We start from the raw sequence: 26396 nt of genomic DNA, 5'->3' as shown, positions 1-26396 counted from the left end.
TCAAGCTAAGGGTAAAAAGACGACGATCAAACACTGAGATCCTGGTCAAAACAGGTCAAGTAGAGGTCAAGTAGAATTCAAATACAGACGAAGATGGTATTGCGAGTGTCGATGTTTTCAAATTTAACATTTCAAACTGATGTATCGTAACAAGTGATCCAAACAAACAATCCGTTCCGTTTCTACACCTTTCACAAATTGCCCAGCAATATCAAAGATTGTTTGCAGATATGAATCACTTTCAAATATCGACAAAATCCAACGCAAGGACATCTGTTAAATTGTGCCACCATGGAAAGAGAATCAATTACGTTCATCATCCACGATACATGGGCATCTCAGACCTGTCTTCTCCCGCCTTCGAAAACATATGGCATTGATAATATGAACACTGATAGCCGGGAGCGGCCCCGGAAGACACGCAAAGAGAGGTCTCTTATAGAATTATGCTACTTTCTGAAGTGCTTTCAAGATGAACAAATAATGTCCCAGTTCCATCACGTCCACTGCAGGAGGTACAGGAGACAAAGACGATTATACAAGATGGAATTGGCAGATTCAGGAGAATACTATGGAAACCAAATTCGGGTTTAGACAACACTTTGAGAACCCATTTGAATCATCACACTGCTCGATGAGAAAACACGACAACTACTCTCGCAAAATTGAGCGAATTTATAAATATTATTATGCTGCATAACGTTTAGAACCGTCATGTTCAAGAACTAGCTCGGTATTAAATATAAGACATCAGCTTGCACGATGGGTAGAATATGAATATTCGTTGAAAACAGTTACATGCGTTGTGTTTGTCACTTTTGTTTATGCACCTGGGAAGAAGTGAATGAACATATTTTATGTAACACGCACCACGTCTTCAAGAAAGTTCACGAACTGAGCCCTGTTTCACAATGCTCTCGTAAGCCTAAGATCTCGTAACTTTTCTCGTAACATATCGTAGCACACCTACTGTAACTTAGGAGGTACGAATTCTACGAGAAACGTTATGAGACCTTAGGCTTACGAGAGTTTTATGAAACGGGTCCCTGGTATGAAAAGTCCGGTAGTTTCTGTGTTGAACAATGGTCGAATGTTCAACAATGGAACTTGGATATTGTGCCAACAAGGAAAGCAGAATACAAATGTAACCAAAGTGCGCTCGTATGAATATGGCGATATCCCAATTGGGTCGAACGATGCTCACAATGTTGATCACTAAATTGTCCGGTCCAGTCTCGACTATCACCCGCGGCCAGATAGGTGGAATACTCTGTCGTACACCAACTACTCACTTGAATGTGTCTGGATCGCATGTCATGTAGTACAATGATTTGGTAACATTTACTTTAAAATACAGCTTGGTAACAAAGCACGGGTCAATTGTGATGATCTTAATACATATATCTCCATAAACGCAATGTTGCCTACAAATCCCGCATCAAACACAAGGGCAGAGAGACCTAGCTATTTAGCTTCTTTGATGCAAATACGGAAGCCCAGAGCTGTAATCCGCCCAGCACCCATGCAAGTGCCCGGCCTTTGCGGTTACAGAAATGTCACTCCAGATCACCAGGGCACTAAGTATGTTACTCAAGCAGTAAGCCTTGCTGGACATAATCTCTCACCGATCTCCAGTCTGTATCAGCTTCTGTCTCTGAAGGCATATGACTGTATTTAACGGTTGCGATGAGTTAATCAGTGAGGTTAGATCAGGACGGACAGTCCGTGTTGACATTTGTTGCTCAACTGTTTTTGATGTCGTTAGGAGGCTATATTTACACAAGCGAGACACACTGTCGTCATTTGTTGGGTTTGACGGCACGGTGGCGTTCACATGGTCTGTGGCGTGTCGCCGTTTCAGTGTGTCTATGGCAAGATGAGATGAAAGTCTGCGTACTTGTCAATGTGTGGGCGTACTTGCACGTGCGTGCGTGTGACAGTACTAGTTCTGGATCTCACCCGGTTCTATGTTTCATACCCGTTGGTGGATTGTTTTTGTGTTACTTCCTTGGTAAACGATCAGACCACTTCCGGCACATAATCTCAGGCGTCGCTGGGGGTTTTATTTAGGCCAGGTCGAGTACAATGTATGAAACGCATTTTGTCAAAGACTTTCAGTCAAATGCACCTGAAGTTGTTTGTGTTTTGTCCACTTCACACACAGGAGTACAGATGTCTTAAGTCATAGATGTTATAAAGTCTGTGTCCTGATTATCGAGGTTCCTATTAACAGGGTGACGGAATCCTGGATCCATCAATTTGCAACATCAGCACAACGACAATTATTTAGTTTACCTTGCATAAAATGTAAATACTGTTTAATCCATGTTCTTGCGGTTATAATGATCAAGGACTGCTGACTTCATATTCGTGTTTATATTTTGGTGATGCGATTGATCCATTACATTACATCATTAAAAACTAGTCATTAACTCCAAAAACAGACTTGTGCAATATCCGAATCAGGAAAAGGAAATGATTATTGCAATTAGTTTGTCGATAATATGCTCCAACAGACTTCATGGGAACATTGAAGAAGAGACCTTAGAGAGGATCAATTCAGTGTAAGGGTGCACGACCAATGCTCGTCAACGTTCTCCTGTAATGAAGGAATGAAGGGTGATGAATGCATGTGAATGCATGCAAACAAATGGGGATAAATGCATATCGATGGTGCACACTTGATTTTGAACATGAGTGACACACAAGTGTGTCTGTTTGAAGCTTCCTCTCGATTAATGTCTTAATATTTCACAAAAAGTTACTCCTCAAAACTTTGAGTTACTTAAAATTATCACATCGTTGAAAGTGTTGACGTCTCATTAACTAATTTGGCTGAAACTGACTAATGTGATGAAATGAAATGCGCAATGAAGTTGATTCTTCTCATCAATTCTTGTTCAAAATGTAAAATTTGGAAGCTTCAAAACCACTTCGTCTCCTCATATCATTTCTTTTGCCGTTTCTGATTTCACATTCCAAAATATACAGAAAAAAAAGCAAAAAAAAAAAAAAACCAACCTAAAAACCCAAACAAACAAAAAGAACAAAACAAAACAAAACAATTGGATGTGTATTAAAGGCCCAAAAGTGAGTAGGTTAGCTTTTAGCTTTATTCCACAAGATCATAAGTAAGGTGGGGGAGGGAGGAAGGGGGCACCAGAAATGGACATCTTACAGAAAACATTTGGCAACGCCATGACACAACGTTGTCCCAACGTTAGTATTACGTTAGTTTGTAACGATATATCACAACGTTGCAAATGTACGTCAAGAAAGCTTTGTGCTTTGGACAAACGTTTCTTATGACTTGGTGTTCTGTAGAATGTCTCACTTGGAGAGTTCCTTCTCAGTATTCACTTGCAGCTTCAGAAAACAGGACCAAAGCCACATGCCAATTGACGCCCGCCACCGAAGTGAACTTCTGCTTTTGACTCGTATGTACTGTTCACTATTGGGAAACTATTAACGCTACACAGAACTAAGAAATGCAAAACACCTAAGCATCAAATAACTTTGACTTGTGGCGACGTAAAACTGACGTATCACAACGTAAAACTGACGTATCACAACGTAAAACTGACGTATCACAACGTAAAACCTTTGTGACAACGTAACTGGAGGTCAACAGAATAACATTGTAATACCCAAAGTATAACCTTGTGACAACATGAAATAGTCAGATGGGATTGTACTCTTATTTGGAATCGAACCTGGGTCTTCAGTGTGATGAGCGAACGCTTTATCTGCTTGGCCTCCCTATCACGCCATCATGCATTTTATCAGTGGTACGTGATCATTTATAGGCAGTAAATATACCCCTGGGAATTACTCCTGGACACAGACTGTCTGATCATCGGTTGGTGTGAGAGACAGCAACATTGAGTGTCTACGTTTGATCCCTATCCAGACACCTACAATTAACGAGACTCAAATGTCACTTAATTTCATTGCTTTCGACGTGTTACCTTTCTGTCTGTCTGTGTAAATGAATATTCTCTTTGACCAGTGACATTTAGACGCTCTATCACATTGCCCACGGTATCTCAGACACCTGTCCATATTTGAGGTAAACAGAAGTGACAACGCCCTTTCCATAATCAATAGAGATCTCTCGTAAAATCAGTCCATTGTACGATTCCGATTATGTCATAAGAATGCGATACGTTAGACAACACATGCGTTTATCCTAGAATGGCGGGTGATACAGCTTATGTGACTATTTATAATTTCTGTGACCCTTCATAATTATTGTTCAAACACTAAGCATTGTGACCCAGTAATAACTTATTACTTAATTAATAACAAAATATACAGGATATACACACTCGTAACAATATACCATTGTCAGTTAATATTGGTATCAGATAGTCGTAGAGCAATGATATCGACAACACTGACGGTGTGGGTTGGGACCATTGTCAACGTCGTACATGTCGAGAACACTGATGGTGTGGGCTGGGGAACATTCCCAACGTCATCCACGTCGAGCACACCGACCGTGTGGGGAGGGAACAATTCCTAACGTCGCACATTTCGAGGACACCGACGGTGTGGGGAGGGAACAATTCCTAACGTCGCACATGTCGAACACACCGACGGTGTGGGGTGGGGGTAATTACACAAATAATTACTGTGCTGTGTATAGACAACTACACATAGGCAGATATAACCATCGTTTAACATGACCATCGTTTAGAAACATGTATGTACTTCATCAGTAACGTGCTTTTGGCATGCGACTACAACATCACCAACATGCTTTAACCACATTAACTAGTTTTACATTGCATTATATTGCACAGTTTATTACATGCTTTATCATCAATTTATATATCATATTTGGTTGAAGGAGTTTATATGTACATGTCCGTTCTCTTCATGAACTCGTCGAGACAAAATGACGATCTGTAATTGTGTCACTGGAGTCATTGTTATATGCCGTGGAACTTTACTGTTAGTTTTATTAAAGTAATTCTGAGAACTTCTCCCAGCCTGGGTTGCTGAAGACAAGTCAATTTGACCGATGCAGGCTCTTCAAGGTGCTCCTGTCTGTTGATCTGGGATTTCTAGTCTGTCGCATAGTCCTGATTCTTGCTTCTCCTTCCATCAAGTACTTAATACTGTAGTGCAATACTGTAGTGTAATGAGGCATTCCATTCTCATCGGACTTAAAATGAAGTTGTTTCTTTTTGTCAAAATTATGTATATTTTATTGACTATAGATTGATTTGTCCCGAGTCCTTGCAGCAGTGATCGACTGGAGGGTCCTGATGTGGTGTGGTCAGTTTCCTGTCCTTTACATTGTCAGTGCTATCTGGTAGTGCCGTGGTCTGGCAATGATCCATAAATATATCTATATTAATCTTCACAATAAATCTTGATCACTGATTCCACAGTCTTATTATTTCGTAAATTAAGGTGTGTTAGTATCGGCATGCGTGAAGTAGTTCACAGTGATTTGGGAGCGTCAATTAATCCACGAAGTTTCTTTAAATCGGCTTCAGTTATTTATTTAAACTCCAGTAGAAAGAAATATATCACTAGCATTCTCAACAGATACCGACCATATGAAACCCATGGAAGTCCCATGGCCTCGGAGCAATTGGTAAAATTGGTATCTTCTTAGTATTCTACATTTAGTTACACCGATTAATCATTGGCGAAAATCCCTTTCCACACCCACAAGAATCTGTTGCTAAAACCCCAGTGTACTGCACAACGCCATCAGTTTCAAAACTAGATCTATGACACTATCAGTTAATGTTGATGTCGGGTCTCTGCAAAAATGGTATCGTGCACCACCGGTTCCATCCGTAAATATAACGATATCTAATGCAAAAGCTTGTCAGCTGTTCACTTTCTGATTGCTTCACTGAAGCCTTCAATGTTGTAACACTGGTCGAAAAACTCCTCAGAAAGCTCCGGTAATACTGACGAACAGTCGGAAACTGTCAAACCGATTATCATTAGCTGAACAAAAGACCATGCATATCTTATAAAAATGAACTATGCGTGGAAGAGGATTCGAGAATCATAACTCTTTTATGAAAGAGATGTTTTAGCACTGAATCATTAAAAGTTTGTCTCTATCGATTTGCCTTTACATATCAGCATGAAAACAAGGTGAAGGACGTGCCTATTTTGAAGCACTCTTAACACATTTTTGAAATGTCGACTAGCTATTTGGTTTTGAAAATCAATATCAGTAACCTTTTTGGAAGAAATTCATTCTGGAGAAAAAGGATATCACACTTCTTGCAGCATCAATGGCATCGGAAATAATTAACAGGTGTATTTTTTCGGCGGATGAGCAAGTAAAGATGCTAAGCTTATCCAACAGTTCTTCCCCTCTGGGCGAGACTGAGAGAAATGTCAGCAAGGAATCATGGAAGTCCCACGGTAAGCTGAGCGTATTATTTGAGCCATGAATCGTAGAATGGCTTAACCTCACTTTTCCCCATCTGACTGTTCGGATAAAGGATTAGAAGATCACTGGATGTGGATGTGAGACTATGATCTGTTCTAATTAGTGTCAGTGGTGAACACTTCTCACTGTCAGTAGAAGGGAACTAAGACCAATTGGTGGATTCAATTCGTTTATGAATTGTGAATTGTATATTAAGTCTTGATACAATAATTATATTGACATATAAACAAATACAATAACGAGGTTTAACCACAGCTTATAGTTACGACATAAATAGCTCCTTTGAAACACAAAGGGTCAACTTTAGATACGCGGTTATTATTAAAAGTTGGCAGAATATAGTGTTAGATGGATTCAAATTTAGAGTTTAGTCTAGACATAATACTATCGCTTACGGGAATGTTCCATACAACACCGCTCAACCAGAGTTAGCATTTAAAATCACCTTTCAGAGTAGACACAAGATGGCAATCCAAGAGGTAATACAGCAGAGCCAGTGCGAGAGAGAGAGAGAGAGAGAGAGAGAGAGAGAGAGAGAGAGAGAGAGAGAGAGAGAATGTATTAATTTTATGTATCATATGTTATCTAAAATATACATACATAATTTAAAACGCTGCTAAAATATAACATTCGGCCAAATGGCCTACGAGACACAAGACACTATAGAACGTATAGTGGTAATGGCGCATGAAGTGAATATACAGTCTATAAGCACCAATGATAAGTCAAAACAAAAAAGGTTATAGTGAATAATGTATCGACAGTTCAATGTTCACTAGTGAAGATATTTAGTTACAGGACTACAAGATGCGTTTACGTCTATTAAACATTTTAGTAACCAGTGCAGCTAGAGGTTTAGTTAATTTAGCCTTACTAAGTATGAATGCAGCCTGGTCGGTAGGCGACAAGAGAGAAAAAACGGATTAATATTTAGTACATTTTCCCATAAGTCATATCGTAAGAGCTTACAGTAGAGTTGTACATGAGGGCAACTATGATGCCCTGATCGTGGATACTGTGAATTGTGCTGATGTCGCTGAACGTTTTCTCAAAGAGTCTTTACGTCAGATCCTGGAAAGTTATTTATAGAGTCTATTCCTTTCACCTTACTAGAAAGACGGATATTGGTTATGGTTATTATCGCAATGGCATGAAGTGTCTCGGCTTTCGCTGACAGTGCAGGCTGTTAGCACCACTAGTTCCAATACTGACGTCAATGGGAGTAACACCAAATTGTTTCAGATCTGTCACAAAGAATACAGACGATGAACGACAGGCAAGTGATAAGTGAATGAATTAACAAATCCTACAGTAACTGCTTTCAACGATACTACAGTCAATGTAGACCAGAGATGCCTTGAAAGGGAAGAGGGACGCCATGGATGATGGGATTGTGTGGTATGATATTGGATATTGTAAGATCAACGTTATGATGTCATCGAGTTTTGTAAATCATTGTTAAGATTAGAAAAGAAAACACATAACTAGACCTGTCGTACAGAACTGGGTGTGGATCAATTACAAGATCCATATAGATAATACAATAAATATAATATTTAAGGATACCTTGGAAGCAGATATCAGTCTCAGTGATCACAATATAGGCTGGGTTCATAAATTTAATGATATAAAGTGAACGCGACTTAATTAAATATATCTACCATGAATAAACTCCAGTCCAAATGTAAAGACATGTTCAAACATTTATTAAGTGATTCTCCCACATCAAATAACAAATTAAGAGCATACAGATTGGCCAAGTCATCTATAAAACATGAGAATTATCTATTTCGTTGTAAAACAACGCTCACGGGTCACATTTTTCAAAAGTAGGGCTAAGTAATCACATACTCAAAACTGAAATTGGAAGGTATACAAAACTTGCAACCCCACGAAAACAATGTCTCTGTGTAATGTGCAGTGAAGAGCATTATAAAATATCTTGTACCAAGTATGGGTAAAACAGGGAATCAATTCTACAAGAATTGCTTTTTGATGATCCAACGTTTGCTACACTCTCTAAAGGAACAATTTTTACATGAAATTATGCTTTTAAACAGAAGTCTCGAAACTATGTTCAAAATAAGTAATGACGTTTAAATTTTAAATGAATTTTGTGTAATGCCATATTCTCTTCATATTATTTCCACGTGATTATACTGCATAAAAATTGTTGTAATATATCTCATTTATATATATGTGTGTTTCTATATATTTGTAACCACTGTGTTCATGTTTTCAGTGTATTTAATATAGCTACCGTTTCTTCGTGGGATGCTATGCAATACATATCTTATCTTAACCTTATCGAAAAACACGTGGACTATTTGTAATGATCTTAATACATTTATCTCCACATACGCAATGTTGCCTACAAATCCCGCATCAAACACAAGGGCGGAGAGACCTAGCTATTTAGCTTCTTTGATGCAAATACAGAAGCTCAGATCTCTAATCCGCCCAGCACCCATGCAAGTGCCCGGCCTTTGCGGTTAGAGAAATGTCAGTCCAGATCACCAGGGCACTAAGTATGTTACTCAGGCAGTAAGCCTTGCTGGACATAATCTTTCACCGATCTCCAGTCTGTATCAGCTTCTGTCTCTGAAGGCACATGACTGTATTTAACGGTTGCGATGAGTTAATCAGTGAGGTTAGATCAGGACGGACAAGCCGTGTTGACATTTGTTCCTCAACTGTTTTTGATGTCGTTAGGAGGCTATATTTACACAAGCGAGACACACTGCCGTCATTTGTTGGGTTGACTGTACGGTGGCGTTCACATGGTCTGTGCCGTTTCACCGTGTCAGTGTGCTCTGTAGTGCAACGTGATGAGAGTGTGCGTACTAGTTCGTGCGCCTGCGTGTGTGCGTACGTGTCTGCGAGCGTAATCAGTTTGTGTCACATACGTTTCCATGTTTCAAACTTGGAGGCTCTTTGTACGTTGCATCCATAATCAACTTTCAGGCGATTTCTTGTGCAGTATATCAAGCGTCGCTGAGGCGTTTGTTGAGACCCTCTCGTTGGGGGTTTTGTTCATGCCAAGTCTCGTGTAATGTAGCATACGTATTTCGTCAACGATATTTAAGTCAAATGTACCTTGAGTGTCCATGCCAGTTTTGCACTAAGTACTATAGATATTTTAAATGAGGGAATTTTAATAAATATAAATTATATGCCCTGATTGTCGATGTCCTTTTTTTGCAGGATGTAGGAAAGCAGGAGCCGTCAATTTAAAACGTCACTACTGGACAGTTATTTAGGTTGCGTTGCATAAAGAGTGCATGGTGTTTCTGGCTTGTAATGAAGAAGGGCGGCTAACTTCATAATAATATAGTTTTGGAAATTTCCGGCTCTGTGATGTGACAGGATTGATCCATTACACGCAGTCATTAAGAACTAGTCAGATTCAAAAAACAGACTTGCACAATTACTGAATCAGGAAAAGGAACTGATTATTGCAGTCAGTTTGTCGATAATAAACGCCAATTTCATGAGGAAACTGAAAAAGTTCTTGATGGGCCCGGGGGTTCACACAGTAAAAGAGACCACGGCCAATGTACAACAGCGTCCCCTTGTAGTGAAGGCATGAAAGAATAATACATGTGTATTGATGATGTAGAAATGACCTTGAAGGAGATGGACACACAAGTGTCCGTTTGAAACTTTCCCTCCGTTCATTTCTTAACATTTCTCACTTCATAACTTTAATGTATTTAAAACCCCTTTGAAAACGATGACGTCTTGTGACTAATTAGATAACACGAAATGCGCAATGAGGTTTCTTCTTCTGAAATGTCAACTCTTGTTCAAATGAAAAAGGCTTATCAAAATGTCAAACTGAATTCGTCACTTTAATATTGCTTTTATATTTCGGAATATTTAAGGACCAAATGAACATTCCTCAAAACAACACGAAGATGTAACTGAAAGGCCAGAGAAGTGAGTAAGCTGGGTTTTACACTGTTATTAGCAATGTACAAGTGATATCGTAGACACCAGCAAACACGTGAAGGCTCCTCGTAATGTAATTTGGTTCAAACTGTAGGAAGCTTTAAACAGAATGTGTGTCACTTTCATATTTGCAGTTCCTATTCTCACATTCAGGATTGTTTTGGGATCAACTCAGTCGTCATTTGTCAGGTAACTGTCTTGTAAATCCTCTAAAACAACATTTGGATGTGTATTAAATGCCGGATACGTGAGTGGGGTGTGTTTTCAACAGAAATCTGCTTCATAAATGTACCCATGTGGGGAATCGAACCCTGGTCTTCGGTGGGACGAGCGGACGCTTGACCACTAGACTACCCCACTGCCCCTTCCCCTTTGACCGGTATGCCGCTCACATCATTGCGTGTCAGCTTAAACGATGTCGGAAAACCAGACCTGTTGCTCCTTTCACGAAACAACCGTTACTAAGGTTAACCTTAACTGTTTGCGCGTGACGGGATGTAACATTGGGAGCGCGTATCAGTTACACGGTTATTTCCTTTTCTTATGACCTCCCGATTTGTATAAATGAAACTAAATTACCTATGTAGTTTTAATTTAATGAAAAGGGGTTATACTGGACAGAATATTTTTTTAAAAAGAAATACAGAAGTTCCCATGACATTTTACCCACTGAATTCTTCATTTGCTTCAATATATACACTTTTAAATGCACTGAAATTCTTAGAAATACATGAAAATACAAATTGTACCAAATGTGATTGAGACAAATTACAAAAGTAAAGAATGTGTGTATGTTTCCATGATATTTTGGTTAATGAGCACTAACAATGAAAAGTTACACAAGCAGTTATCCTGAGGCAAACCTGAGCCAGAATTATCTCCCCTTATCAAGTTTAATTTGGAGATAATGTTGCTACTCTCCGGTAATATATTGTTTTGAGTTTTGAACATTGATCAAGTGTGATTTTACTATATAAAAATTCATTTTTAGCAACACAAAATCCTGTTGTTGTTTTTTGAAAAGTTAGTTAATGTGTAAGATCCTATTTACTGCCTTCCTTATTTCATATCGATAATGAAATATCTTACAAAACTCACATTGAATAATAAAAGTAAACAATATACTTTAAAGAAAACTTCTGCACTTCTGTTAAAAATACGCAGGTGTGTGAAAAACGGCCTACGTATGCTTCCATACAACAAGTCTGTACAGTTATTTCTTTCTCTAGGTTACTATTGTGATCTTCATGTGTAAGCCTGTGAATTCCTGTGAAGCAGATATACGTCAATGCCAGAGACAAACCAGTTGTGATTATCGAAATTCGGAACAGAAGGGCGTTGGTAGAAAAAAAGTACGAAAATGGTGTAACGTTATTCACCGATGACACCAGGTGTTCACCAAATAGGAAGCAAGTGCTTCAATACCTTACCAGAAAATACGTATTCTTTGGTTGACACTGACAGCAGTACTCCTACCATTGTTTGGACGCCATGCAAATCACATCTTATGAGATAAAGACTGTGTAATCATCCTCTGTTCTGAGAGGTGAAAGTATTCAGTGCCTTCGTTTGATACAGACACCTGCAATTAACGAGACTTAAATATCACATAATTTCATTGATTTCATCTGTCTGTCTGACCGTCTCTGTAAGCGAATATTCTCTTTGATCAGTGACATTTAGGATCACGATCGATTCGCCCGTGGTATTTAGGTAAATAGATCTGACAAATAAGAAGGAATCTGTAATAAAAACAGTGTCCATTGAATTATTCTGATTATGTTACAAGAATGCGATGCGCTAGACAACACATTTCTCTATACTAGAATGTGGTAACGCAGGTGATACCCGTTGTTATGCTGAGTAGTTTTCTCTCTATTTTCCCAGGCCTGTGGGGTAGCCTAGTGGTTAAAGCGTCCGCTCGTCATTCCGGAGACCCACGTTCGATTCCCCACATGTGTATGTGGAGAATAGAACCATTTCTGCTGACCCAGAATATATCTGGAATTGAAATTGTTTGACTTGAGACACGATTACAGCTCTTCCTGCAACACGTGTATTCAGTTAGTCTTCCCCTGACACTGGGCTATAAAGAATTTTGAGTTAACACTTGATTACAGTTATGTTTCACGTTACATGGAATTATAAACATGTTTGATCTAACACTTACATACAGTTATGTTAATCCTGGCACTTGATTATAGATATGTTTCAGCTAACACTTGCATACCGTTATATTTCATGTGACACTTAATCATGGGTATGTTTCAGTTTACACAAGCCTTGTGTTCTATTAAACTTTGTAGTTGTTTCAAATTACTGCTATCGTCGTTGTACTCCAGGCCAGAATCGTCGCTCCCAGCGTCGTCATCACTGACGGTGTGGGCTGGGGAACATTGCACAACTATGTAACCTCGACAGTCTGGTGCTGTGTACTAGGGGATGTCAATAAATTCTGAGCCTTGAGCATTTTTCATACCCAGGTGTCACAACCTATGGTACGACATTGAACCTTGGGGTGTAGCTGATGTGATATATAAGTTTTGGTATCCTACTCTCAGAAGTTATTGAACAGCTCACATTGACAGAAAGAGACCCCCCTCACGGGTGAAAATGAATAAAACTGAGTATAGAGCAGAAATTATTTTTTTAGTTCTTCAAGGACACTCGGCGAAGAACACTGAGGAAAGGCTTTCAGCAGTTTATGGCTAATCTTCCCCTTCATCTGCTACCATCAAACGATGGGTCAATGAATTTAAGCATGGTAGAGAGAGTCTTGAAGATGACCCCCGTCCAGGTTGCCCAACAACAAGTACTAGTCAGGAAAACATTGACAGAGTGCATAGACTTGTGCTGGAAAATCGTCGAATCACACTCCATGAGTTAGAAGAGACCACACTGGCATTTCACACGGATCCATCGAGACAATTCTTCATGAACATCTCGTCACGTCTAGGGTGTGCGCAAGATGGGTGCCAAGAATACTTACAGATGAAATGAAGCAAACAAGGGTCACCATAAGCAACTCCATGCTAACCAGATACAACAAGAATCCAGAAGATTTTCACTTGAAGCCAGTAACCTGTGATGAAACCTGGATCCACCACTTTGATCCTGAGAGCAAACAAGAATCCATGGAATGGAAACATGTCACTTCTCCCAGGACCAAAAAGTTCAAAGCCTCCAGATCAGTGCAGAAGGTAATGGCGACAGTCTTCTGGGATAGCAAAGGCGTCATCCACATAGATTACTTACCAAAAGGAAGAACAATGAATGGGGAATATTACGCTAACTTGTTGAGGCACGTGCGACGGTCAATCAAGGAGAAGCGCCGGGGCAAGGTCAGACGTGGTATTCTTCTACATCAAGACAATGCTCCAGTACACACCTCTCGCGTTGCAGGAATGCGGGTACGAAATTTTGCCACATCCCCTCTACTCTCCAGACCTGGCACCAAGTGATTACCATCTGTTCCCAAATCTCAAGAAACACTTGCGTGGTCGTAGATTTCAGGATGATAATGAGCGTATTGCTGCTACTGAGGCTTGGTTTGAGAACCAAAATGGCGCCTTCTACAGAGATGGCATCAGCGCCTGGCAGAAAAGATGGAACAAGTGTCTTGACTCACAAGGGGACTATGTTGAAAAATAAATGTGGTTCATACCAATACTTTGAGTTTTTCTATGCAAGGCTCAAAACTTATTGACATCCCCTCGTATATGCACAGGCATATATAACCACTATTAAATAACTGCACTTATGTAACAATGGACAAAAAGCAAACGTCATCAGTAATGTGATTTTGACATGCGACTTCAATATCACTTACATGCTTTAAGCACATTAACCAGTTTGATTTGGCATTGTATTACGCAATTTATTACACGCTTTATCATCAGTTCATATTAGATTCGGGTAAATGAGTTTATTCTTCCGTTCTCTGCCTTACTAATTAGCTGATCGAGACAAACAAGGAACACAGCCGACTGGTAATTTTGTGGCTTAAGTCATTATGGAACGTCAGTGGTAGTTTTATTAAAAGACTTGCTCTGATATCTTGCTATTACATAACTGTTTTGTTTGTTTGTTTGTTTCTTTCACGCCGTATTCAGCGATATTCCAGTTATATGGTGGCGGCCTATCAATAATCGATTTTGGAATATACAATCCAGCGATCGATCTACATTTGGGATACACTGTGATAGGACGATATATGTTAGCCAAGGCATCGAGGCAACTTTAATTGTTGATCTCCTTAGGTGACTGGCATCGATGTACGGTGTGAGTGTAAATAGCCCGCTACTGAAACTTTCAGTCACACAGTTGTACTTAGTAGGTAAATTGTGGGTCATGAATGTAGAAACACTTTCAACTCTTCGGATGTGAACTAGCCCGGTCTCACATTTCCCCAAATTAACACTTGTTTGTTGATAAAACGTGATCAAAAGTGCGTCTTACATGAAGCTGTGATAAAGTAGACATGTGGTTGTAGCTGTGTTTTAGTAGCCAAATGATTGTCAATGAGACTTGATTGGAGCCAAATGATTGTCAATGAGGCATGATTGTAGGTGTTAATACATACATATTGCTGTGTGGTTTGTCAGAATTGGACGTGGGACTTGAATGTAGAAACACTTTCGACTCTTCAGGTGTGAATTATCTATTTGTCTATGATTGTGTCTTTGACTTAGCTAAGATGCGATTGTAGGTATAAATACATACATATTGCTGTGTGGTCTGTCAGATTTGGTCGCTATTTTTAGAAACTTCTGAATTGTTGTAAAGCACATGACACTGTCTTACTTTAGCACCTCGTGACGTTCTCCTGAGAAAGGACTGGCTGTCGGCTGCAGAAGGATATGAATGTTACACTGAGCGTTGCAGTTTCCACAAATGATGACATGACGCATCTTCCATTCCAAAATGTGCCCAATGTATCGCCGTATTGGAACGGACGAACCTTTAAGTCGCATTCTGAAGACAATCGTTTCCATCCACTCCTATACGCTCGGATCTGACCTGCATGATTGAAAGGATGGAATACGCTCTCGCGAATGAACACTTTGACCATTGGTTTAGCTGCCAACTTCACACAGTCGGGATCACTGACATCTATGTTGCCGATGTCGGCGTTTGGGGGTTACCTGGTTCTTAGGCCTGACACAAAGTTTCCCCCTTCCCCTTGTTTATTGCTGATGCACTAAAAGAAGAATTTCTAGGTTTCCTTTATTTTCCACATCAGAGGTGATCTGTTTCCCTCACGTGCATATATTGTTGCAGACAAAGCGTTAATGTAGCCACAGTTCTTGCAGCATATCCATTGATCGACTTCACACTAACGTGTTCCAGTTCCGTGAAAGCCGTCACCATCTGAAATTGACAGAAATTAGTCCGTCTTACGTACGGTGGTCACACAGTGGTCATATTTGCGACCACATCTAGCGACCTGAGCTTGCATACGTTTCTAAGGTAGCAATCAGTTGTTTAAATGATAAGGTTTAAAATATATTTTAAAGAGAACACATCGGCCCTCTAACAGACTTCGGGCATGGATACAGATTCACACATTCAGTTTGATAACTCATTATTGCATTCCCACATTGGCTGAGACAAACGGACAGCGTACCAACCAATTTTAATTCTTTTGTACTGGAATAAAGCGAGAGGAAGTGCCTGTAGGTGTTGTTTTCATGATAGTGCAGTATGTGTGAAACTCCCTTGTAGGTTCGGGTTAGAACTGGTCTTCAGTAACCCATGCTTGTTTTAAGAGGTGATAAACCTCTCAAGAGGTCAGTTCGATGCATATTATCTCATCCAAGTAACGTAGATCGATGCTGATGTCAATTGTCTGATCGAGACACGAGAATTTACAGACAAAATATGTGTGGTTAAGATATTGCTTAGTGCGGCGTTGACCAAACGAAAAAAACTAAAAAACAAAACAAAACAAAAAAAACCCCAACAAATTAATAAGCAGCCAAGCAAACTACATGTATAATCAGGATGAGCACCGCTTTAATTTCTCTTTGGGGTCATCGAGAAGAAACCGATAAATACATGACGTATTAAACTGACAACAGTGTATGCATTTGTCCAGTTTAATCAGAATCCTACCAAGTGTCAGTCAGATCATATTGCATCTTGCAGTGTTTTCATCGATTTCATACCTGCTTCATTGAGCTGATATATGCGGACACTGAAGCTAATCCAGGTTTAATTCACCTGATTTGTGTGAAAACTATCTCTGGTGTGCCTCCCTTCATCTTGTTGGAATATTGCTAAAGGCGGCGTAAACCCTTACTCGCTGAAACAGAAACGACCGTCCAAAGCGATGTTGCCCCCGTTGATGATGACGAGATGAGATGTTCACGTCCTTGTATTTGTCATGCCCATTGATCCAACACTTGGCGTCCAAACACACCGTGTCAACAGACATGCACACGACAACGTGTGCTAGGTGCAACGTGATACTTTGAATGTGCTCATCTGATCTGTGACTGTTTGATGGGCATGCTCTGAATCATGCTGTCGCATTATGGTCTGGAAGTGTTGATAGAAACAGTACACACATTTACCATGCTCATACATATATTGCCCGTTTAAGTCCGAAATATCTGTCCTTTTCACTCATTTAGCCATATTAAAGTATTTCTGAGTGAGTATTATTTTACTGTGATGATCTGAATATTTCAGAAATGGCATGACGGGCAACTTTGGATACTGGCTTCACCCACTTCACCCACGGAATCGAAATGTGTGAGCTAGTACTGATGTATTTGGTGAAACGTATGTTTTTGATCGTATTTCATGCTTTCTTGGAAAAATATTTCAGTTCATACTTGCATTTGAAGTTCAGATTTCATATGTATTTGATCAAACATGTATCTGTACATAGCTTGTATTCGGCTGAGTGAGTTTAGTTTTACGCCACGTTTAGCAGTATTCCGGCAATATCACGGTGTTGGACGCCAAAACACATAATACCCATGCAGGGAATCTAACCCCTGCCCTCGGCGTTGAAGAGCGAACGTTTTAAACACTAAACACTATGTAAATGTTCAGACATGCATTAGTTCATGTTTATGTATTTGTACAGGTATGAATTTGCCCATATTTATATGTGTACAACCATATTTATTACAACGTCAAGGTCCTTTCAGTATTAAAAACTGAAGCTACAACAAAACACGAGGAACTATAAGCTTTTAGACCCTGACAGCAGCTGGGGTCCTACACATCATCGGTTACCAGTTAGAACTGGTAGTACAACCTACAACAAAGCAACTACATACTGCTTCAGATTAAGTCCGAGGATAACACGTCGTCCGAACAACAACTTCTAGCAATGGGAGGAAATAAACTTACCGTAAGCTTACCAGACATTCTAATTCAGTATCAGTCTACACAAGAAGTAATTTTACTCTCAGTGGAATAGCCAAGCAATTTCTACTGGACTTACTTTTCCGGTCATCCAGGTTGTCTACTGAACAAATATTTTTTTTCAATAAGTTCACCTACTATCCCTCGCCCTACCTCGACCGCACTTCATGAGATGAACTTGCCAATATCTATATTTGCATACATCTAGATCAACAATGTGGGTTGATGTACAGAGTTATTTTAACAAGTGAAGATATGCGAGTAGCCCTCATCTCTGTTGATCGCAGGTTCAATCTTCTTGTTGTGGAGTGCCTCTAGTAGTTTGCGGATTTTGTAGTCTTATTGGTTCTTTCCTAAGATTTTTATGTTGCTCCAGTTGATGGTGAGGTCTGGGTGGTCTCTGGTGTAGTTGATTAGGCCTGGTGTTCATTGAGTCAATGGACGAGGGGTCTGGAGATTTCGCCAACATAGGTGTCGCCGCAGTCACATCCAATGTGGTACACTACACCTGCTGGTTCTGGCTTCTGGGATGATGTGGGTCTGCTTGTTGCTTGCAGGAGGTTCTGGATTGTGTTTCCTCTTTGGAAGGTGACGTCGATGTTGGCCTGTTGTTTCCAGAGTCTGCGGATGTGGTGACTGGTTGATCCAATGTAGGGGATGCTGATAGGGAATTCAAGGTTGTCTGGTACTCTTGGTGGTTGGATGGAGGGTGCTCTTGATTGTGTGGTTGTATATCCATAAATCATAGCCCTTATTCTTCATCCTCTCAGGGGCGGTGGGGTAGCCTAGTGGTTAAAGTGTTCGCTCGTCACGCCGAAGAACTGGGTTCGATTCCCCACATGGGTACAATGTGTGAGGCCCATTTTCTGGTGTCCCTCGCCGTGATATCGCTGGAATATTGCTAAAGGCGGCGTAAAACCAAACTCACTCACTCACTCATCCTCTCAGCTTCTAGAATACCTTTCAAAGATATCAGTTTGTTGTTCAATGACCCACATACAGTATTATTATCTGTATGACGGCAGTCAGTGAATAATGCCTTGACACACATTATCAGCACAGATTTAATCAACTAAAATGTATCAGCCATATATCCAGATCCCATTGATGTACGTGGAAGGTAAAACATTGGCTGATCAAGATCAATCGCCACAGAAACAGTTTGTGTAGAGACAATTCGGTGAGTGAGTTAGTACGGGTTTATGCGGCTTTTCGCAAAATTTCAGCAATATCACATCGGAGGACTCCAGAAATGGCCTTCACAAATTATCCCCATGTGAGGAATTGAACCCGAGTCTTCGAACATTTAAACTACAAGGCTACGTATACCCGACCGTCCCTCAACAACTTTGGTCAAAACGTTTGTCTACACGCTGATTACGTGGCAGTCAAGATTGATCATCGTGTCAGTTACTGTTTGTGGTAGGTAATTACCGAGGATGATAAGACACAAACCAGTCCAGCAACTGTTAACGTCATTTTTACCAGCTTGCACGGAATTGTTGGGAAGGATTTTACAGCCGCTTCAACGCAGTGAATGATCGTAAAAAGCGTGTTCACACGACGTGATTGTTTGTGTTGTTTGGGAGGTGGGGTAGTTCAAAGCGTTCGCTCATCAACCGAAAACCAGGGTTTGATTCCCCACATCATCATGTTCACCGAGGTGATATTGCTGGAATATTGGTACAAAACTAAACTCACCCACTCACTCATTGCTTGTTGTTTAACGCTGAATAATATTTCAGGTCACTAAATAGTCCGATCCAAAAATATACCATTAATTAATATATTGAACGAAATCTCGCTAAGATGTTACGTAACGAAACCACCGATCTTCGGACATATGGTCACATTGGTAATAAGGGTGCACGCATGACGCGGAGTCATATGACAACATACACCATTGTGTCCATACAGGGTCACTACCTAACGGGGCATTTGCTGTGTACATGAATACATTTGGTTACTGCGCAACCTAGGCGTTATTTTCAAGAAATAGGGATAATTTATTATTTTACGTCTCATCGACATAAAGCGACGAGATCAAAGTTACACACATATACACATATCTGTAAATAAATTTACTTAGGGCTTTTTTTACCTGGGCGACTTGAAATGGTATCTAACGTTGCCTGCAAGTCTGATAGTAGTTTTGTTGTAAAAAGACGCCGAACGCAGCAATAGTCCAACTATATGGCGGCTGCAGTAAAAGTGCATACAGTGTATTGGCGATGATAAACATGCTAAGTGGCATATATCAGACCTCTGTAAGAATCTATAGTGCGCAAACAGGTTGAAGAAAGAAACACATTTGCCAAATATGTTTGAAACCTGAGGAAAATAGATGCTAATAGTGACACAGTGTAAGGGAAGGGAAATAACTCTTCTTTCTTACTTTCGCGACACGAATATAACGCATGGGTCCGTGCAAAGGACAGTTTTATATTTTGTCTTAACATCTGGAAAATATAATGTAATCTAGACAGGCACTCAAATGTCAGAAAAAGATTTAGTTCTGTGAATCTAAACGATTCCTTTTGGTGATGTAATAACCTGCGATTTGTAATAAACCAAGTCGATGTGTTGGACGGTAATAGGCCACTTACTGGCTCGTGTCTCCCTAAATGTTTAAAACCAACCAAGCAATCATTTTGCAACACCAGTAATTCAAGACATTATGGCTCTTGATAATGATGGATTGATGGATTGACAATACTAAATGATTAGGAAAAATGAACTGGGCAAAGTGTCAGTAAAATATCAGTCTTTGCCAACTTGAGAAGCCTCTTTATACTCATGTAGCTTGGAGTTGTTGTTAAGATGGTTTGCATCCATTACCATTTTAAGTGCAAGGTCCAAAAGAGTTTGGCTTTAAAAACATATATTTTCATTTCACCACCATTTAAAAACAGACGATGTCATAGCATCGAATACAAGAGCAGGGCATCCTCGTTATTCTCCCTGTTAGTATGTAGCTTGGACAACGCACTACCTGCCCAGCGGGTGTTACAAATATACAGATGTGTCATGATAGGATTTAAAGTGACATGGCCAAGGTAAACAGAAACACAGGGGAATATATAATATACGTCCCCACGAAGAGTCCAAAACATGTTTGGCAGACAAGATCTACAGTCAGTTTGATTGAATGAAGCGGCGGTAGAATACCCACGATACGTTTGAAAACTAAAAACTGATTCGTTTGTGTCTTGTTTGTTGCAGTGAATCTGTGCAGCGTTCACACCGCACAAAGCAATATTCCAACTACATGACTATATATATGTATATTAAAGTGGTACGCCAGTCTTCTCCGGGGATGGGAGGAAGTTGTTTTGATGTCTGTGTTCAGCGGACTGTAACGATGAGACTTCTTCACTGCTCCGTAATTACAAAGCCTCCTGGTTGGAAAATATCAAAGCATATCCATATTCTTCATCGGGTAGCCTAGTGGTTAAAGCGTTCGTTTGTCACGCCAAAAACACGGGTTCGACTCCCAACACGAGTTCAGTGTGTGAAGCTCATTTCTGGTGTTCACCGTGATATTGCTGGAATATTGCTAAAATATTGCTAGAATATTGCACTCACTCACTCACTCATTAGTATTCGTCAATATGATCATATACTTAGTTCCACATCCATTGTCACAATAACATCCAACGCCTCGCATATTTAATCCACGATGCTTACAGCTTGATAATGTCTAGTCTAAACTCACTTTCGCCTACATTATATCTTAATTACCTCTGTCCACTTTACTATCTCCGCCCACGCAGATAAATCAGCTTTCATCTCCGTCGACACAGCCCCCTTTCCATGAACTCATCTCAGCCATCCCCGTTTGTTCAACTTAACCATCTCCTTCCACTCAACTCAACAATCTCTATTCACTCAACGCATCCACCTCCACCCACTCAACCCATCCACCTCCATCCACTCAACTCGTCCATGTCCATCCACTCAACTCAACATCTCCATCCACTCAACCTAACAGTCCCCATCCACTCAACTCAGCCACAACCATCCACTCAACTCAGCCACAACCATCCACTCAACTCATCCACGTCCATCCACACAACTCGACATCTCCATCCACTCAACCCAACAGTCCCCATCCACTCAACTCAGCCACAACCATCCACTCAACTCATCCACGTCCATCCACACAACTCGACATCTCCATCCATTCAAACCAACAATCTCCATCCACTCAACTCAGCCACATTCATCCGCTCAACTCTACCATTTCCATCTACTCAACTCATCCACGTCGACCCACTCAACCATCTCCGTCTACTCAATTTAACTACGTCCATTTAATCAACTCAACCATCACTATCAACACAACTCAACCACCTTCATCCACTCAGCTCAACCATCACATCCATTCAACTCAACATCACCATCCATTCAATTCAACCATCTCCATCCACCCAATCACGTACATCCACCCATCCATCTCTTTCTTTGAACTCAACCATCTCAGTCCTTTAAACTCAACCATCTCCCAAAACCAAAATCTCCGACAGTTCAAACATTCCTGCCCACCTAACGTAGCCCTCCTGTCAACTCAGTCATCTCCGTCTCGCAAAAATCGAGCATTGAGGTAGTTTTAAGAAAGGCATAACGGGGTACAACATGTGTGTAAATAGATATCTCTGTTGATACAGCCGTCAATGCAAGAACGACCCTTTGCTTTTAATACCCTCCAACAAAATCCCGTTTATCCATGATCAACAATCTGTTAAATGATGGTATTTCATAATATATGTCATATAGTCAAAATATACATATAAATAACCTAAATCAAAATGGGGTGGTTGGGTAGCACAGTTGCACAGGAGTTCGCTGGCAAGCCAATAGTACTCCTGTTCAATTCTTCATATCGGTGCAGTGTGTGAATCCTTTCCCACCGTGATGTTGCATAAATCTTCCAAAGTCATGACACTACGTCAAATGCATTCCTGTTTCTATGTTCTATTTACGCGAATGTACAAAGCATTAAAAATGCATCACTACGAACAAAAATAAATGAATTTGAAAAAATTCCAAAATAATGAGCCAGTATTAACACGTTTACAATGCGTGTGAAGGCTTTATGTGTGCTCGTGATTATGTTTGTATTTGTTACAGCTTGATAACGAATTTTGTTGTGAAATGAAATAGATTTATAATTGCATGATGTCTAAATGAATTGAGTTTTCATTCATGTTTGTGTATTCAACGCACTTTAAGTGACCTCTTTCGTAATAACGTGTTTGCAGCATTTACGCATTTAGGAAAAGTGTTTCCAGTCAAATGTTCCAACAAAAACTGCGAGAGTATTTTTTCAAAATTCAAAGATACATTCTTTACAGAACCAAACTGGAACAAAAACACTGATCCCCAAAAATCCCTACAGTTAGTGAAAGTACAGCTTTTCTGTGGAGTCATATGTTGGTGGGTAGGAACGTCCATTCGATGGCGATCAACTTGATTAGATTGGGCATTATATGAATATCGCACTATTCCATGAAGATCTTGGATGGAAGTGATCTTCAACAACCCATACTTGCCGCAAGAGGCGACTGACGAGACCGGGTGGTCAGGATCGCTGACTTGGTTGACATATGCCATACTTTCCCAAAGCGTAGATCGGCAGCTATGATGTCAAGCACTGGATTGTCTGGTCCAGACACGATAATTTCATTTTACGATCTAAGACAAACAAACAAACATCTCACAACAGGTGGAGTATACATGATGATTTAATGAAATCGAAACTCGCAATTTCACAGTACCCATAAATATACAAGTAAAGCAAGTATTTTCATGATCCCCTTGACTTGGTTCAAGTATTTTCATGAGCATCTTGACTTGGTTCAGTATTTTCATGATCACCCTGACTTGGTTCAAGTATGTTCATGATCACCTTGACTTGGTTCAGTTATGTCCATAATCACCTTGACTTGATTCACATACTGCAGGCACTGTAGGGAACAACTGTGACAAGCGGGAGCACCAACGTACACCCAGATTCGCCGTCTCATCTATGTCGTCGGCCGTCCAATGACGTCTTCGGTAATAATTTACCGCTTGTCCCAAGGTGCAACTTCCAGGTGTTGGCGGTCTGTGGTGGATGGAGACGCTTCAAGATGTGTCCGTCAAGCATTCAGACGGGGTTTAGGTCTTTTGAGCAAGCTGGTTATGGAAGAACCCCTTACTATCTTGCGTCCCGCTGATGGCGATGGACATGTAATGCCACGGATTGAAGGTTACCAACCATGTAGATCTGCACGTTGCTGTAGGCACGAATGGTAATAAATCCTGCCCGATACACATTCATCTCAAGCTAAACTCTGGAACTCTGACACATTAAGGTGTACTCCACCTGTCGCCAATCAGTCCCCCGTGGTACGATCTAAAGGAACATGACCATCAGTACAGAGTAAGCAGAATCTATTTTGTTTAGTTAAATCATCCTCGGGCATTGCACTGCTTAGGTCACGAGTCATCAACGACCTTGATGTACAGGAAAGGGAACGGACGGTAGGTTCGAATACCTGCGATACTATAGGATCGTAAGACATTGCGTGCGTGGACTGATGTGGCATCCTTACGTGGAGTCCTTGTCACGAACCCGTCGCGCAGGACCTGACCAGGTTGTAGAGGGACGGTGAGATAGCCTAGTGGTTTGACCGTTTGTTCTTCACTCCGAAGGCCCTAGTTCGATCCCCCACATGGGTGCCATGTGTGAAGCTAGTTTCTGGACTAACGTGATATTGCTGGAATATTGCTAAAAATGAAACTCACTCGTTCACATAAGCTGTCTGACAATTGTTCACGTATACACGTGAAGTGTTTGAGAATCTGGGTGTGGTTGGCAGTTTGTGTCTCATTCACTCTGTCCAGCATTTTAAGTGGCATATCGTGTTTCCTTTTCAATATCTCCGATATTTGGCATCGACCAATAGAATCATATTCATTCTGAGCGAGTTGATTCTTTTACGGTATTTCCTAAAAGAAAATAATGGTTTTTTTTTACTACAGCAAATGATTCCCCAGATGGAAAGGGTAGTGAGCTGAACATTAACTCTGCAGAGCTTTGGCGAGTGGTTTCAGTCCGGCATTGTTAAATAATTTCTGTAAGTTTTGCGTCAAATCTAAAGTTTAAGTGCGTACTTTTCATTTACCTTTTCATGTATCTGTGGTTTATTCCGTGTCGTGTATACGTACGGATAGGTATTGAAAAACTTAGAAGCAGTTCTTTCATAGTATCCTGAATTGCTCTTTTTGTGCCGTATATTCGTTAAAATGTTTGAAAGGAAATCCAAGGGCGGTGAAAACCCTACTTTGAGTCATTATGCTCAGAAATGGAATTTTGCAGGGGATTGTCCAGTGAGTACGTGAGTGGGTGTGTGAATAACAGTAATCCAACTGCAGGGTGCACCGGAAGCAGGAATGTATGACCGGATGACCCAACAGACTTAACCTTAAGAAACAAGTAGTCTGAAAATTGAAGATTCAAACTTAATATAAGGTACCCTTATGCTAAAAAGTTATATTCTTGGCATTTCCTTATCTATAGCGAAAATGGCATTCTGCCCTAAAGTGGTGCCGACTCTTCGTAAATCCTGCCGTCAGTCACGTCTCACGTAACCCCTGACCTACAAAGGTCGAGGTTAGCTTTCGCGAGCACCTTCCAACAAAGATTTTTGCTACAGATTTGCTCATTTTGAAAGAACGGTATTCCCTAATCGATGGTAGCCGAAGTCTTGGCGAGATAAAGTCGACTGGAGACGCTTAGGTGCAACATCTTGAAGCCTCGCAGATATGAGAAGCCGAATGATTTCATGTTGGATGACACTGGTCTTGAAATAAAGTAAATTACATATCTCTTGTCAAAACATAAGAGATAGATTGTTTCAATGGTTATTAACAGAAACTAAAATGAAATGTTGACACGTCTTAATGTTGTATACAAATTCCACCTGTATACATAAATGCTATGGAATGCACTAAAAACGGCAGTGTTTATATCTAGATATCAAGGATTAAAGGCAGGAATGGATTGTTTTACAATGTATTTCTTCATAGGTTAGTGCATAATGGAGTGGATCAAAACTGTCAACAATTCTCTGCGTTCATTCAAAAACATAAATCTGCTGCATACGAAGAGGATACTAAACGACCTTCCGTGTACCACCATTTATATTAAACGGGTTAATGATTTTGGTATCAAACGAGCGAATGCGAAAAACTATTGTAGTATAAATTTATGACAATATAGTGGATGGAATATTCGATTTTGAATATACTCAGAATTATACAGATTCAGCCATAAACTGTTTTCTTATGTGTTGATATTTAGTATAAACGATACCAAAAGACACTTTCTTTCATTTTTTTTCTTTGTGTAGTTGAGGTACATTCCTCTGCGAACGTTAAATACTACATTTAGTTTGATTTTTACATACATCTGTTACCTATGAAAAATCCTAGAACATTGATGAAAAACAAAACATTTATGGAATGATTGAGAAACTAAGATTCTACTTACAAACAGACTTAGTAGAATAGCAGTGGATAAAAGGTGACGTGGAATGCTGTACATGTACTCGAAACATTTTGACATTCCCACCAACATCAAATCATAAAC

Source organism: Haliotis asinina, chromosome 1 (assembly GCF_037392515.1).
Source record: "Haliotis asinina isolate JCU_RB_2024 chromosome 1, JCU_Hal_asi_v2, whole genome shotgun sequence".
Lineage (NCBI taxonomy): Eukaryota > Metazoa > Mollusca > Gastropoda > Lepetellida > Haliotidae > Haliotis > Haliotis asinina.
This window is presented reverse-complemented; position numbering follows the sequence as displayed.